General features: G+C 41.3%; 1 pseudogene; it reads left to right on the top strand.

The window, feature by feature from the left end:
- LOC147422733 (uncharacterized) overlaps positions 1-17,939 on the top strand; it is an 82,106-nt pseudogene that overhangs the window by 50,001 nt on the left and 14,166 nt on the right.

The following is a 17,939-nucleotide window of genomic DNA, read 5'->3' as shown; positions in this document are numbered from 1 at the left end:
TCTATGTTGAATGAACCTCCCTCAAGGCCTTGAATCTTTCACACAACAATTCAAATGGGAGCACTAGGATAGCATTAAAATCTCCGTACATCAAGATATGTGATAGGCCTAAAGCAGATCATGAGGAATCAAAGGGACACCTCTAGTAACTTAGAAGAAGCTAGATCACTCTTGGTTGTCTCTATCATGAGGCATTGAAAGGACACCTCTAGCAACTCAGCAATAGCAACAACCTTCATCTTCAGGGCTATAGATCATTGTTGGCTATCTCTAACATTCAGCATTATCGATTTCTTGTTAAAGTCTTTTGTCTTTCCATGCCTTTCAATTCCTAGATTTACCCTTCACTTATGCATTTGAGATATTTTGAAAGGATTCATATTTTTTAGATGTTGGAGAGACTCATCTTCCCCCCACCATTTACATCTTAACATTACTAAGCGTGTTAACGAGACCATTGTGATTCAATCACCTTGTTTGTTTACATCTATTAAAGTTGTCCCATTTGTAAAGACAAAGCTGCTCTGTCACCGTCCCTAGTGGGAGGAAAAAATCTCAAAAACTGGAAAACCTACATGTGGAAAAGTTTAGGGATAAGTTGACTATATTAGAAGGTCTTTACCTTTATGTCTCAAGGCTCTTCCAACGCATATTGGGAAAAGAAAAAACAAGTCAAAACCCCCAAAACAAAAATAAAAATTACCAAGTCCCAAAAAAAAAAATCACCCAGCCCAACCCTATTAATAGAACAAAAAGTAGAATTGTAAAGAGTGCGCATCAAGGTTGGCAGAGTAGGACTTAACAAGAAAATGAGTGCCAGCGTTAGCTCCATGAGTGGTTGAATGAATGAGCTCTTTCAAGTATCGTCTCCTATGGATCGCTAAATCAAGGACACAACCTCAAAAACCATGGAAGGTTCCGATTGGGAAAAGAACATACTAGTTTGTGACATAGTCAACCACAATCCCTCTTGTGGTGTCGATGTGGTGTGTTCTTTGAAGAAGCACCTCGCTCTTAACACGCAACCTTGGAAACCATGGAAGTGCCCAATTCGGAAAACAACATACTCACCTACGATGTGGTCAACCACGATCTGTGTTGTGGTGTCGATATGGTGCGCTCTTTGAAGAAGCACCCAACTCTCAATACACGCTCGCCCCATGTTCAGATCCTGATCCTCTCTCTATTAGAAACATGCATTGAGAATTGTGAGAAAATGTTCTTCGAGGTTGCATCTGTGATGAGATGGTCAAGGTGGTTGATGATCCTCTCACCACTATGCACGTGCACCAGAAGGTTTTTTCTCTCGTCAAGGCATGGGGAGAGGCCACAGATGAGTTGCGATATGTCCTTGGATTCAAAGAAACCAACAAGGTAAGGCTCAAAATTCTCCAAACAAACTCGGATGCTTGCATTATTGGATGATATGGGTTGCAAAACATGTTTATTTGTGCCAAATGTTTCATCAAAGGGGGTCCTTCTCACCTTTATTGAATCATGTCTTTTGAGCAAGCACCCTAGGACCCTGGGGGGTTCACCTTTCAGAAATACCTATCGCATGTGCATTCAAGAGGTATTTTTAAAACCCCTCTACACACACACTTCATCATGAATTAAAAGACCCCTCTTCCTTCATAAACATGTAACTTTTTTTCAATTTTCCATTTTTAAACCCCTCTTGTACATGTAATTTTGTAACTCTTTGCTATATAAAAAACCCCTCCAAGTAAACTTGCATGCTACACTTACATATTTTGAGGTGAAACCTCGGAGCACGGGATGCATCGGCGAGCAGACATATGTCTAGGTATGACAAATGATTATTGGGCTTACCATTCTTTACGATTCAACTAGGGTAGTGGAGGTTTCTTGAAAGGGTGAGGTTGCCAGTAGCTTCATATGGTCAATAGGGACTTGCATGCAATATTTAGGTAGGGACTTGATGATAGGGCAGGGCCAAGGCATTTTCCACAAGAGGGGCAACTTAGTTAAAACATGAGTTTTCATACTCTTGGGGTAGCATAGAAACGCTTTATAAAAGGGGTTCTCACCATACCAATCAAGAAATATGCCACAGCAAGTAGGTGAATGGACTCACCAGGGATGATTTTTGGCATGCATTCTTGCCCTTCAAATTTCCAAAATTTTATGATTTTTTGGACAATTCAATCAAAAAGTGTCATAATAATCAATATCTAATTCTCCTAAATGATTTTTTCATGTTAAACTGATCATTTAATATGGGGAAGTGCCAGGGGAGAAAAAGCTAGAATATTGGTTAAGCTAGCAGACCGGCCACAGTAGGGATCCAAAGGGGGGGCCATCTACAAAAGAGCCATGTGCAACAATGAGCTAAAAGGACCCTAAGGTTCAGCCCATTAAGACTTCCAAAGTGCTAAGGTTCCAAAATTCAAAGGTTGTGTCCAAAGGTCAACCCTAGGGGAAATTGGATGCTTTGTGTGTGACCAAAAAGTCTTTTCAAATCCCTACTTGGGAGGGGGCGATCCTTAGGAGTAGGGGATGAGAGAGAAAATCACACACACACACATGCTCCCTTTACACAAAGGGAATTAGGGACACATGTCAGCTCCCTAGCCAAGATGCCCACAAGGTGTGCCCAATTCCTATTGGATGGCCTTGGAGGTGGACCAATGAGAATTAGGCTAGAGTAAATCTAGTTTAATTAATTTAAAAACACTTAATAAAAAGAACCAATGAAAATTAAGTCTCCTGGATGATTATTGGACAGTCCGTGAAAGGGTCCAATAGGAATTGAGCAGCCCAATGGGCTACTTAATTCCTATTGGCCAGAATGGGGAAAGGTCCAATGGAGATTCAATTCATTCAAATCAATTAAGTTTAATTGATTAAGCTCTCACAAAAGGGGAAAGGGGGACACATGTTAGAAGGCTATCACTTATGCTGCTTAATAGCCATCGGCTTGACTTGGGGAGGTCCAATGGGGGAAAATCAATAGCAAATAGCAAGAGGGCTCGCCCAAGAGAGAGGGGGGGCTGATTTTTGCAAGGCATTATCACACACACACACACTCACACACGGTCTATGTGTGAAGTAAAGAAGACTATCTCTTCCCAAGCTTTAATGGAGAGCTCATCACCTACTCCAAGCTTGTGAGATAGAAGCCTACATCGACACACTCTTGGCATGTGGATGCAAATCCAACCAAAATCCAAAATTCAATGCATGCTCATATCCTCTACCAAGATAATTACTAAGCTAAGCTATGCTAATATGAGTGATTATGTGAGGAGATTTATATCTTTCTCATAAGATACTCCTTCTTCCTCTCAATCTACTCTCATACCCTGCTAGCTCTCACCATCTTCGAAGGTGTGTGAGGTCTTGGGTCTGAGAACGGGGATAATTGATGTTGTGTTTGCTAAGTGTTTTGCTTAGTGCACCAAGCTTTCATCTTCATTGCACTAGCTAGTCTTGAAGGAACACAAAGAATTGTATTGTACAATGTCTCTCTTGATGGGAGAAACCATAATACAAAGCCTTTTGGAGGGGGGACCGGATCCATGCAAATCCGGTCGTCAACTGTTGTCAATAGCTTAATTTCTCTCTCTTTTGAAAGTATTGTTGATGCTATCTGACTAGGTGTTATGCTTTTTGTTGCTCTCTCCACCCAAGCACTCTTGTAATTCTCATTAGGAATCTATTCTAATGAAATGCCCACTATGTTCATGCTAATTTTTGCTACACACAAGTTTTTAGGCCATTAAATGTTACATTGGTATCAGAGCACAAGGTTTCTCTTTTCTTGCTCAAGAAGGGAGGTCCTCAAGCTAGCTATAAATGGTTGGTATTATTAATTGCCTGTGAGTAAGTAGAATAGGGATTCTTCATCCTTGTAGTGCGCCTGCCTTTGTGCAGTTAACGGGGCATCACCGTCGAGAGCTATGGTCTTAATAGTGGAGTCCTATGGGGCTTGCCTACGGCTTAACCACTATTGAGCTATTAGAAGCTTGGCAGGAGTCGGTGCTGTTTTGGTGTCGAAAGACCCTCTCTTCTATTCCTTGCAATTAATGGTATTCGAGCTGCGGGTACAGTAGCTTGAGTGCTTTTTCTAAAAGGGTAAAGAGGAGTAGCAACTAGGGCTTGAAGTGCCAAAGTACACCTAAAAAGTTGCTAGAATGGCTGACAATAGTAAAGAGAGTGAAATTAATGTTGATAACTTTGATTTTGCTAATGAGCAAGATACTAATGATGCTTCGATGCTTGTTAACTATCTTGTTTCTAGGCTTCAACAAGCCATGGGCAATCCATCTCTCCAAAGTGAAGTGCAATGGCAGCTCCGTGCTCACGGGATTCTCCAAGCTCATCACCATGACGAGAGAACACCTAGGAAGCCTCCTTGTGAGACTCCCAAAAGAGGTCTCTCTCCGATTCGAGAAGAAGAAGAGAATCCGTACGAAGGACTCAAGAATTTACTTCTTGATGATGCATCTCCTTCCCAAAGGAGAACTCGAGAGCCTCCAACAAAGGAACGAGAAAGAAGTGAGTCTCCCGCCACCTCGGCGGAGATGGCTCCACAAAGACGGCGGGCTAAACGCTCTCCATCATCACCAAAACGGAGAAGACCATCACACTCTTCTCCACGCCATAATTCAAAGAGGGATGATAAAAAGAAAGAGAAGACAAAGGCGAGAAAGAGGACACCCTCTTCTCCATCTTCTTCATCCTCTTCCTCTTATGAAAGTGATGGTGAAAATAACGAAGATCAAGACAAGAAAAAGGAGAGAAAGAGGTCACCCTCTTTTCCACCTTCTTCAAATTCTTCACCTTTTGAAGAAAGTGATGGTGCAACCTTTGAACCATCAAAAAAAAGAGGCCATAGGAAATCATATGCCGCATGGAAGAGGTCATCCAAGCTAAAGAAGTTCAAAGAGGGAGGGAAGAGCATCTCTTTCCTTACCTATGATGGCACCTTTACTGCTACGGACAAAGTCTTGGCCTTTATCCAGCAATTCGATGCGGCGTTTGGAGATGAGGGCTTCACGGAGTCCTCTAAGCTACGCCATGTAGCTATGCACTTTCAAAATTCCTCCAGGAAATGGTGGTCTAGCCTACGAGCCAACGGTGAAGCTCCACGAACATGGAAAGCTTTAAGAGCTTCCATTATGAAGCAGTTTTTGGCCACCGATGCCAAAGACAAAGTACTCACCGAATGGTGAAGCTTAAAGCTCTCTCCCTATGAATCCATCCACAAATATGTAGACAAGTTTTGGGACCTACAACTCAAAGCCACTATCTTCAAAAAGTTGCATTTTGGAGAGCAAAAGCAACAATTTTGTGCGGGCTTAACCAAAGAAATGGAGGAGTATGTCAACTCCCAAAGGCCACGTACCATATCGGCGGTAATACACCATACTATGGTGGCCTCTGAAATCAATTTCCAAACGGGGGCTAAAAGAAATAATAAGCCCACGAAAAACAAGGGTTCCAACGAGCCTAAGGGGAAGGACAATGTCCAAAAGTCTCCTAAGGGCAACTCTAACAAAGCTAAAGAGAAGGGAGTTTACAAAGGTAAGAACAAACTCTCTCTTGAAGAGCTTGAGCGTTATCGCAAGGATAACCGGTGTTTCAAGTGCGGCGAACAAGGGCATGCGTACCGCGCTTGTCCCCAAAAGAACAACCGCCAAGATCCTCCTAGAGCTTCCTTGGTTGAAATCCAAGAGGAGGAGACTCACCAAACTCATCACAAAGGATCTCCTCTATGCCATGCTTGGGGAAAGGTAAGAGAACATGATGCTTTTATTCTCTTTGACACTGGTTCTACTCACAATTTTATATCTATAGAGTTGGCCACCAAGCTAGGCATACAATCCTACGAGATGGGAGATGTCCTACCCCCAGACAGTGCCTTCAAGGGGCAAGAAGCTTCAGTCACTCCCTTGATCAGGAAATTGAGGCTTCATGTCCAAGGCTATGTGGACAAAGAGGACTTCTTTATCTCTCCTCTCAAGAATAAGGATGTAATCCTAGGGGCACCATGGTTTGACTGCCTGGCTGCAGATGTTAAATTTCCTGAAAGGAGAATCTCCTTTAAGTTCAGGGAAAAAGACATGTATATAGATGCTAAGGAAACGGGTAACACTATCCCCATTGTACATACACTAGATTTCAACAAGTCAATAAAGAGCTCTATTTCCGTGTACATGATTTTTGTTAAAGATTCTCAAAATGAACCTAATGCTTTAGCAAAAGAAAATAAAAGCAACCAAAAGGAATTAGAGTTATCCAATTTTCTCAAGGGGTTTCAAGATGTTTTTATTGGTGACATACCTTGTGAGCTACCTCCTAAACGAGGTAATGATGACCATGCAATTGAACTTGTTGGGAAGTTCACGGCCTAACAAACCTCCTTATAGAGTTTCTCAAGCTCAACAAGAGGAGATTATGCGGCAAGTGCATGAGTTAGTTGGGAAGGGCATGGTTAGGCCTAGCTCATCTCCATTTTTCTCACCTGTGCTATTAGTTCAAAAGAAAGACGGCACATATCGTATGTGTGTCGACTATAGAGCACTAAATAGGATCACTATCAAGAATAGGTTTCCCGTTCCACGGGTAGAAGACCTATTTGATAAGCTACAAGGAGCAACCTACTTCAGTAGGATTGACCTAAAAAGTGGCTATCATCAAATAAGGATAGTTGATCAAGACATTGTAAAGACCGCATTTCGCACCACATTTGGTCTTTATGAATACATTGTCATGCCTTTTGGCTTGACCAATGCACCATCCACATTCAACCGCTTGATGGAGAAGCTGTTCAGGCCTCATTGAACCTTCACTGGAGTGTTCTTTGATGATATTATCATCTACTCTAATTCATTAGATGAACACAAGCAACATCTCGAGGTAATATTTCAAGTTTTGAGAGAGAATAAACTTTATGTTAATCGAAAGAAAAGTTAATTTTTCTTGCAAGAGATTCAGTATTTAGGTCACATTATCTCTCAAGATAGCATCCAAATGGATCCATCAAAGTTAGAGGTAATAAAAGGATGGCCTAAACCAAGGAATCTTCATGAACTAAGAAGCTTTATAGGTATGTGTTCATACTATAGACGCTTCATAGAAAAGTTCTCACAAATTGCGGGACCATTACATGACCTAACAAAGAAAAGCGTTAGGTATACATGGTCTGCTAAGGAGAGCAATGCTTTCAAAAAGCTTAAAGAAAATCTTATCTCTCAACCTATGGTTTCACTACCGGATCTCTCAAAACCATTTGAGGTCCAATGTGATGCTTGTGGTGATTGCCTTGGAGCTGTTTTTCTCCAAGAAGGGAACGCCATAGGCTATGAGAGTCGAAGGCTCGACCCTGTTGAGCAAGTTCTAGGCATATATGAAAAGGAACTCCTTGCAGTTCTACATGCCTTAGACTCATGGAAGCACTATTTATTGGGGACTCCTTTCATTCTGCGAACGGATCACCAAAGTCTTAAGTACTTCATGACGCAGACCACGCTCTCCGACAAACAAATGAGGTGGGCAAATTTCCTTTCGCAATTTCATTTTCATATTTCTCACATTGATGGCAAGCATAATCAAGTAGCTGATGCACTCTCAAGACGACCGAGAGTGAATGCGGTTTCCATAGCAACTCACAATGATCAATCTTCAATGATAGATGAGTTTCTATTGATCCCGATTCTAGAGATGTGATTTCAGCCCTTGCATTAGGGAAGAAAGAAGAACCATTTACTTTACAAGATGGTTATCTTCTCTATGGCAATAGACTATGCGTTACTAACTCACTACGTGAGAAAGTAATGTATGAATCTCATGCTCCTCCTTATGCGGGGCATAGAGGGATTCAGTCTACCTTAAAGGGAATTGAAACATATTTCTATTGGCCTACCATGAAAGTGAACATACAAGAGTATGTTTCTAAATGTGTGGTATGCCAAAAGACAAAGTTTGATAGAGGGAAGCAACTTGGATTTCTTCAACCCTTGCCAATCCATAATTCACCATGGGAGAGCATATCCATGGATTTTATCTTTGGATTGCCTAAGTCTATCCATGGGAATACGGGAATATCTACGATAGTAGACAGATTCAGTAAACAAGCTCATCTTATACCTGTCAAAAAGACTATCAAAGCGCATCAAATGGAAACCCTCTTCATTTCACAAATTTTCAAGTACCATGGCTTGCCAATGGCCATAGTGTCGGATAGAGATCCTAGAATGACCAGTAATTTCTAGAAGGGTCTCTTTGAGAATTTAGGGACGAGGCTAAACTTCTCTTTGGCCTATCATCCACAAACGGATGGCCAAAGTGAAATAGCTAACCTAACCATTTTAGATCTACGAAAAGCCTATGTAACAGAAGTAGATCAAAGATCCCAATGGGAGAAGTACTTACCCTTAGTGGAGTATGCTTACAATAACACTGTACATACTTCCACGGGAAAAGCACATTTCGAGGTAATTGAGGGAAGATCAAAAAATCCCTTGCTACTTAAAGTTCATGGGAAGATCTTCACTGCAGATGAGTATAGCCGAGACCTACAAGAATCTTTTCAAAAGATTAAGGATGCTATCTCTATCTCACAGCAAAGGCAAAAGGCTGCTGCTGACAAGCACAGAAGAGCCCAAACCTTTAAAGAAAATGATTGGGTCTTATTAAAGTTTCCCAAGGCTCGATTAAGGCACGCGACGGGCAAGAATCCTACTGGCCACCAAAAGTACTATGCTAAGCTAGCAAAAAGGTACTATGGTCCCTTCCAGATTCTTAGGCCAATCAATGAAATGGCCTATCAACTCAAGTTGCCCAATCATTGGCTCATACACAATGCTTTCCATGTAAGCCTATTAAAGCCTTACAAAGGAGAGCCACCTCAAGAACCAACTATTGAAGACCCACCAGAGATTGAGGACCAAGAGGAGGTGCTGCAGCCCAAGTCCATTCTCCGACATGAAGACAAGGCACTAAGAGGCGGTAAGACTATCCGACGATATCTTATTAAGTTTAAGAATTATCCTTTTGAAGATGCTAGATGGATGCAAGGCATACAATTAAAGGATAACCTGAACCTTGTCAATGCTTACAATGCTTCCCAAGAGTAAGCAAATGTACAAAATGTTAAAAATGAAAAAAGTTTTTTGTCTTATAAGACTCTCTTTTTCTTTATTGTGCACAAAAATGAAGTAGTATGCATGCTTAGATCAAGTTTGCGGAGACGAGGTCTCCCAAACACCAAGTAGAGCTTGTCACTCTACTATGGAAGACTGATAGGACTAATGTGCAGACATGCTTGCGGCAGCCTCAGGCTCTCAAGTGCCAAATGGACTAGTCATCCATTGTGGAATGATGTCGTAGGGTAACATAGGGATCCTCTACCCGCTAAGAAAAGGACTCATGAATATGCTTTATCTTCTCTACACCATAGTCGAGGACGACTATGATTTCAAGAGAGAGGTACTGTCATAATAATCAATATCTAATTCTCCTAAATGATTTTCTCATGTTAAACTGATCATTTAATATGGGGAAGTGCCAGGGGAGAAAAAGCTAGAATATTGGTTAAGCTAGCAGACCAGCCATAGTAGGGATCCAAAGGAGGAAAAATAGGGATCCAAAGGGGGGGCCATCTGCAAAAGATCCATGTGCAACAATGGGCTAAAAAGACCCTAAGGTTCAGCCCATTAAGACTTCCAAAATGCTAAGGTTCCAAAATTCAAAGGTTGTGTCCAAAGGTCAACCCTAGGGGAAATTGGATGCTTTGTGTGTGACCAAAAATTCTTTTCAAATCCCTACTTTGGAGGGGGCGAGCCTTAGGATAAGGGGATGAGAGAGAAAGTCACACACACACACACACACATAGGCTCCCTTTACACAAAGGGAATTAGGGACACATGTCAGCTCTCTAGCCTAGATGCCCACAAGGTGTGCCCAATTCCTATTGGATGGCCTTGGAGGTGGACCAATGAGAATTAGGCTAGAGTAAATCTAGTTTAATTAATTTAAAAACACTCAATAAAAATAACCGATGAAAATTAAGTCTCCTGGATGATTATTGGACAGCCCGTGAAGGGCTCCAATAGGAATTGAGCAGCCCAATGGGCTACTTAATTTCTATTGGTCAGAATGGGGAAAGGTCCAATGGGGATTTAATTCATTTAAATCAATTAAGTTTAATTGATTAAGCTCTCACAAAAGGGGAAAGGGGGACACATGCCAGAAGGCTATCACTTATGCTGCTTAATAGCCATTGGCTTGACTTGGGGAGGTCCAATGGGGGAAAAGCAAGAGCAAATAGCAAGAGGGCTCGCCCAAGAGAGAGGGGGGCTGATTTTTGCAAGGCATTATCAGACACACACTCACACACGGTCTATGTGTGAAGTAAAGAAGACTATCTCTTCCCAAGCTTTAATGGAGAGCTCATCACCTACTCCAAGCTTGTGAGATAGAAGCCTACATCGACACACTCTTGGCATGTGGATGCAAATCCAACCAAGAGCCAAGCTTCAATGCATGCTCATATCCTCTACCAAGCTAATTACTAAGCTAATCTATGATAATATGAGTGATTATGTGAGGAGATGTACATCTTTCTCGTAAGATACTCCTTCTTCCTCTCAATCTACTCTCATACCCTGCTAGCTCTCACCATCTTCGAAGGTGTGTGAGGTCTTAGGTCTGAGAACGGGGATAATTGATGTTGTGTTTGCTAAGTGTTTTGCTTAGTGCATCAATATTTCATCTTCATTGCACTAGCTAGTCTTGAAGGAACACAAAGAATTGTATTGTACAATGTCTCTCTTGATGGGAGAAACCATAATACAAAGCCTTTTGGAGGGGGGACCGGCTCCATGCAAATCCGGTCCTCAACTGTTGTCAATAGCTTAATTTCTCTCTCTTTTGAAAGTATTGTTGATGCTATCTGACTAGGTGTTATGCTTTTTGTTACTCTCTCCACCCAAGCACTCTTATAATTCTCATTAGGAATCTATTCTAATGAAATGCCCACTATGTTCATGCTAATTTCCGCTACACACAAGTTTTTAGGCCATTAAATGTTACAAAACATGATAACCCTCTCTTTTTAATAGGAGAGGAAGCAATTGATAAAAAGTGTCAGATCTTGAATGCAAGAATGAAGGGTTTGAGTCACGATGTTCACAAACTTAGTAAACTCCTAATTTATAGTTCCATTCCTGGTGCTAACTTGATACAAACTACTATTTTGTGTGAGTTGGAGTCTAGGAACCATTTGTGGGTGGCAGAAAGGTGGGACAAAGTAAGTGAAAGAGCAAGCATGGAATGATCATTTTGATGCAAATGTCAGAGCGAGAGAGAGAGAGAGAGAGAGAGAGAGAGAGAGAGAGAGAGAGAGAGAGAGAGAGAGAGAGAGAGAGAGAGAGAGAGAGAGAGAGAGAGAGAGAGACTTAGTATTCACTTTCACTGATGGAGACTATGATGCCCAGAGCACGTTGCAAAGCATGTTGTAAGAATCCAAGCAATCCTCTCTCAAATCTCTCTGTACGCCATAGGTATGATTCATATACTATGCTTTCTCTTTTTTCTTCATGTATTTTTTCATTCATGTACAATGTCTGTCGTGAATTGTTTTCTCCTTATAGTAGGATGGATGTCAAGTAGAAGATGAAAGAATGATGTGTGTGTCTGTAGAAGTGGGAAAAATAATGTGTGTGTGTGTGTGCGTGCGTGTGTGTGTGTTATCTTACAAGATGGTTATCTTCTCTATGGAAATAGACTATGTGTTACTAACTCACTACGTGAGAAAGTAATGTATGAATCTCATGCTCCTCCTTATGTGGGGCATAGAGGGATTCAGTCTACCCTATAAGGGATAGAAACATATTTCTATTGGCCTGCCATGAAAGCAAACATCCAAAAGTATGTTTTTGTATGCCAAAAGACAAAGTTTGATAGAGGGAAGCAACCTGGATTGCTTCAACCTTTTCCAATCCCTGATTCACCATGGGAGAGCATATCCATGGATTTTATCTTTCGATTGCCTAAGTCTATCCCTGGGAATACAGGGATATGGACGATAGTACACAAGTTTAGCAAACAAGCTCAAAGACTATCAAAGACCATTAAATGGCAACCCTCTTCGTATTACAAATCTTCAAGTACCATGGATTGCCAATGTCCATAGTGTCGGATAGAGATTCTAGAATGACCAGTAATTTCTGGAAGGGTCTCTTTGAGAATTTAGGGACAAGGGCCTATCACCCGCAAACAGATGGCCAAAGTTAAATAGCTAACCTAACAATCCTTGATCTACTAAAAGCCTACGTAACGGAAGTAGATCAAAGGTCCCAATGGAATAAGTACTTACCCTTAGTGAAGTATGCGTACAATAATATTGTACGTACCTCCACGAGAAAAGCACCTTTTGAGGTAGTTGAGGGAAGATCCAAAAGTCCTCTGCTACTTAAGGTACATGGGAAGATTTTCACTGCAAATGAGTATAGCCAAGACCTACAAGAAATTTTCCAAAAGATTAAGGATGCTATCTCTATCTCATAGCAAAGGGAAAAGGCTGTCGCTGATAAGCACAGAAGAGCCCAATCCTTTAAAGAAAATGATTGGGTCTTGCTTAAACTTCCCAAGGCTAGACTAAGGTACACAACGGACAAGAATCCTACGGGACACCAGAAGTACTATGCTAAGCTAGCAAAAAGGTACTATGGTCCCTTCCAAATTCTTAGGCCAACCAATGAGATGGCCTATCAACTCAAGTTTCCCAAGTATTGGCTCATACACAATGCTTTTCATGTGAGCCTACTAAAGCCTTACAAAGGAGAGCTACCTCAAGAACCAACTACTGAAGACCTACCGGAGATCGAGGAAAAAGAAGAGGTGGTGCAGCCCGAGTCCATTCTCCAACATGAATACAAGGTATTGAGAGGTGGTAAGATTATCCAACGGTATCTTATTAAGTTCAAGAACTATCCTTTTGAAGATGCTAGGTGGATGCAAGGCATACAATAAAAGGATAACCTAAACCTTGTCAATGCTTACAATGCTTCCCTAGAGTAAGCAAATGTAAAAATGTTTATAATGAACAAAGTTTTTATCTTATAAGATTATCTTTTTCTTTATTGTGCACAAATGTTAAGAAGTATGCATGCTTAGGATCATGTTTGTGGAGACGACGTCTTCCAAACACCAAGTAGAGCTTGTCACTCTACTATGGAAGATTGATATGACTAATGTGTAGACATTCTTGTGGCACCTTAGGCTCTCAAGCACCAAATGGATTAGTCATCCATTCCAGAACGATGTCGTAGGGTAAGATAGGGATCCGCTACCCGCTAGAAAAAGGATTAATGAATAGGCTTTACCTTCTCTTCCCCATAGTCGAGGACAACTATGATTTCAAGAGAGAGGTAATTTCATAATAACTAATATCTTATCCTCCTAAATGATTTTCTCATGTTAAATTGATCCTTTAATATGGGGAAGTACGAGGGGAGAAAAAGCTAGAATATTGGTTAAGCTCGCAGACCGATCTCCGTAGGGGTCCAAAGGTGGGAAACATTAGGAAGAGGATGGGGTCTAGGAGGGCCTCTTTATTTTCTATGAGCTTATGGAAGTGATTAACATTTTGACAAACAGGTCTATGCCATGTGTGCAACAATGGTGGGTGTGTAAGAGATGCTGAAGAGTGGTCAAAGGATGCACTTTCCCCCCCAAAAAGGAGGTGGACAATTTTATGATTTTCGGCCTTCCATAACTCCCACATATGATCTCCGATTTGAGCGGAGATTGTAGATCTGTAATCTATGCATCAAGCTTTTTCCATAGATATGCTACATGATATGGTTTTACTCGCTAGATTTTAAATTCCATTTTGGGGGGAATTTTGAATTCAAATAAACTAACCGTTTGGCCTATTTGAATTCAAAAGATGTCCTTTGATTAATTTTTTAATACTAAAGTTTTGACTTCCTTAAATTTCCAAATAAAGAGGCCCTCTAGACCCCATTCTCTTCCTAATGTAGCGATCCAAAGGGGGGGCCATCTACAAAAGAGCAATGCGCAACAATGGGCTTCAAAGACCCTAACGTTCATCCCATTAAGACTTCCAAAATGCCAAGGTTCCAAAATTCAAAGGTTATGTTTAATGGTCAAACTCTAGGTAAATTGGATGCTTGTGGCAAGACTCAAAAGTCTTCCCACATCCCTATCTTGGAGGGGGCGAGCCCTTTTAGTAGGGGATGAGAGAGAAATACACACACACTCTAGCAAGCTCCCTTTACACAAAGGGAATAGGGGACACATGTTAGCTCCCTACTCCAGTTACCCCCAAGGTGCATTCAAATCCTATTGGATGGCTAGAGTACATTTAGTTTAATTCATTTAAAAACACTTGATAAAAGAACCAATAGAAATTAAGCTCTCTAGAAGACTATTGGATAGTCTCCCAAAGGGTCCAAAGAGCATTTAGCAGCCGAATGGCTTGCATGATTCCTATTGGCTAGAAGACGAAGGGGTCCAATGAGAGTTTAATTGCATTAATTAAATACCTAAAGCTCTCACAAAAGGGAAAAGGGGGACACATGTCACAAGGCTATCACTTATGCTTCTTAATTATCATTGGTTAAGCTTTGCAGCGTCCAATAGGATGCCAGCATGAGTAAAAAGCAAGAGGGGTAGAGAGGGGGAGTGATTTTTGCAAGGCATTATCACACACACACTCACACAATCTCATGCGTGGAGTAAAGAATACTATCTCCTTCTCAAGCTTTAATGAAAAGCTCATCATCTACTCCAAGCTTGTGAGAAGGGAGGCCTACACCAACAAATCTTGGCTTTGTGATGAAAATCCAACCAAGATCCAAGCTCCAATGCATGCTCATCTCCTCTACCATGCTAATTACTAAGCTATGATAAGTTACTATGAGTAAGTATGTGAGGAGACATACTTCTTTCTTGTAAGAATACTCCTTATTCCTCTCGATCTACTCTCATACCCCGCTATCTCTCACCATCTTTGAAGGTGTGAGGTCGTGGGTCTGAGACCGTGAGGGAATTGATATTTTTTTTTATAAGTGTGAGCTTGGTACTTGAAGCTTCCATCTTCATTTTACCAGCAAGTTATTGAAGGAAGACAAACTATTGTATTGTAAAATGTCTCCTTTGATGGGGGAAACCTATAATACAAAGCCGTTTGGAGGGGGACCGGCTCCATGTAAATGCGTTCCTCAACTGTTGTCAATAGCTTGAATTATCTCTCTTATTGAAGTATTGTTCATGCCTATCTAACTTGTTGTTATTCTTTTGTTGCTCTCTCCATCCATGCAGTCTTGCTATGCTCATTAGGAATCTATTCTAATGAAATTATCACTATGTCTGTGCTATTTTCTTCTACACATAAGTTACTAGACCATTAAATGTTACATTGTATTAGAGCATAAGGTTTCTCTTTTCTTTCTCAAGAAGAGACGTCCTCAAGCTAAGTATAAATGGTTGGTATTATTAATTGCAATTGAGTAAGTAGAGTAGGGATTTTTCAGCCTTGCAGTGTGCCTACTTTGTGCAGATAACGAGGTATCACCATTGAGAGCTATGGGCTTAACTGAGTGGAGTCCTATGGGGCTTGCCTATGGCAACCACTATCGAGCTATTAGAAGCTTGATAGGAGCCGGTACTGTTTTGGTGTTGAAAGACCCTCTCTTCTATTCCTTGCAATTAATGATATTTGAGCCACGGGTACAGGAGCTTGAATGCTTTTCTAAAGGGGTTAAGAGGAGTAGCAACTAGGTCCTGAAGTGCCAAAGTACACCTAAAAGTTGTTAGAATGGCTGACAATAGTAAAGAGAGTGAAATTAATGTTTATAGCTTTGATTTTGCTAATGGGAAGGCTACTAATGATACCCCTATGCTTGTTAATTACCTTGTTTCTAGGCTATAGGCTCGGGGGGGTGCACTATGTAATCATGTTAATGTATAACGTGAGTTCGATAGGAGGGGTTTTAAAATTCAAAAATTTATACAATTTAATAAAGCTACATTAAAATAAGGGGTTTTTATATTCAATTTTGGAAAATTTTCTAAAATAAGGGGTCGTTTTATTCATTCATACATGTTAAAAGAGGGGTTTTTCAAATACCCCGCAAACGCACGTTATATAGGGGGTACTCAACGGTGAACCCCCCTGAGGCCATGGGCAATCCATCCCTCCAAAGTGAAGTGCAATGGCAGCTACGTGCTCATGGGATTCTCCAAACTCCCCACCAAGAAGAGAGAGTACCTAGAAATCCTCCTTGTGAGACTTCAAAAAATGGCCTCTCTCCGATAAGGGAAGAAGAAGAGTATCCGTACAAAGGGCTTAAAAATCTATTACTTGACGACGCATATTCTTCCCAAAGGAGAACTTAAGTTTCAATGGTAGAGCCCCCACCGAAGGAACGACAAAGAAGTGAGTCTCCTGCCACCTCTACGGAGATGGCTCCATGCAGACGACAGGAAAAACACTCTTCAACACCCCGTAAATGGAGAAGACCATCACACACTTCTCCACACCATAATTCAAAGAGGGATGACAAAAAACAAGAGAAGAAAAGGCAAGAAAGAGGTCACCCTCTTCTCCATCTTCTTCATCCTCTTCCTCTTATGAAGAAAGTGATGGTTTAGACAAGGAGGAACAAGGGAAGAAAAAGGCAAGAAAGAGGTCACCCTCTTCTCCATCCTCCTCAAATTCTTCCTCCTCTAAAGAATGTGATGGTGCAACTTTCAAACCACCAAAAAGAAGAGGGCATAGGGAATCGTGTGCCACATGGAAGAGGTTGTCCAAGCTCAAAAAGTTCAAAAGAGGGAGGAAAGAAAATATATTTCCTTACCTACGATGGCACCTTTGGTGCTACGGACAAAGTCTTGGCCTTCATTCAACAATTCAATGCGGCGTTTGGAGACGAGGCCTTAACGGAGTCCTGTAAGCTATGCCATGTAGCTATGAATTTTCAAAAATCCACATGCATTGGTGGTCTAGCCTATGGGCAAACGGTGAAGCTCCATGAACATGGAAAGCTTTAAGAGCTTCCATCATGAAGTAGTTTTTGACTACCGATGCCAAACACGAAGTACTCACCAAATGGTGAAGCTTGAAGCTCTCTCCCTATGAATCTATTCACAAATATGTACACAGGTTTTGGGACTTACATCTCAAAGCCACTATCTTCAAAAAGATGGATTTTGGAGAGCAAAAACAACAATTTTGTGGGGTCTACCTGAAGATATGGTGGAGTATGTCAACTCCCCAAGGCCACACACCATATCTGCAGTCATACACCATACCATGGTGGCTTCACGAATCAATTTCCAACAAGGGGCTAAGAGAAATTTTCAGCCCACGGAGAACAAGGACCGTAACAATGAGCCAAGGGGAAGGATAAAGCCCAAAAGTCTCCTAAAGGCAACACCAACAACAACAAAGCTAAGGAAAAGGGAGTTTATAAAGGCAAAAATAAACTCTCTCTTGAAGATCTTGAGCATTATTGAAAAGATAACCGATGTTTCAAGTGTGGGGAGCAAGGGCATGCTTATCATGCTTCCCCCCACAAGCGTACATGAAATGAGCCTCCTAGAGCTCCCTTGGTCGAAATCTAAGAAGAGGATGCTCACCACAAAGGATCTCCTCTATGCCATGCTTGGGGAAAGGTAAGAAAAAATGATGCTTATATTCTCTTTGACTCTGGTTCTACTCACAATTTCATATCCCCAGAGTTCGCCACCAAGCTAGGCATCCAAGCCTATGAGATGGGAGATGTCCTACTTGCTGATGGTGCTTTAAAGGGGAAGAAGATTCAGTCACTCCCTTAATTGGGAAATTGAGGCTCCATGTCCAAAGCTATATGGACAAAGAGGACTTCTTTATCTCTCCTCTCAAGCATGAGGAGGTTTGATCGCATGGCTACCAATGTTGA

The sequence above is a fragment of the Adiantum capillus-veneris genome, chromosome 27 (genome assembly GCF_014529385.1).
Source record: "Adiantum capillus-veneris isolate H3 chromosome 27, ASM1452938v2, whole genome shotgun sequence".
NCBI lineage: Eukaryota > Viridiplantae > Streptophyta > Polypodiopsida > Polypodiales > Pteridaceae > Adiantum > Adiantum capillus-veneris.
This window is presented reverse-complemented; position numbering and strand designations above follow the sequence as displayed.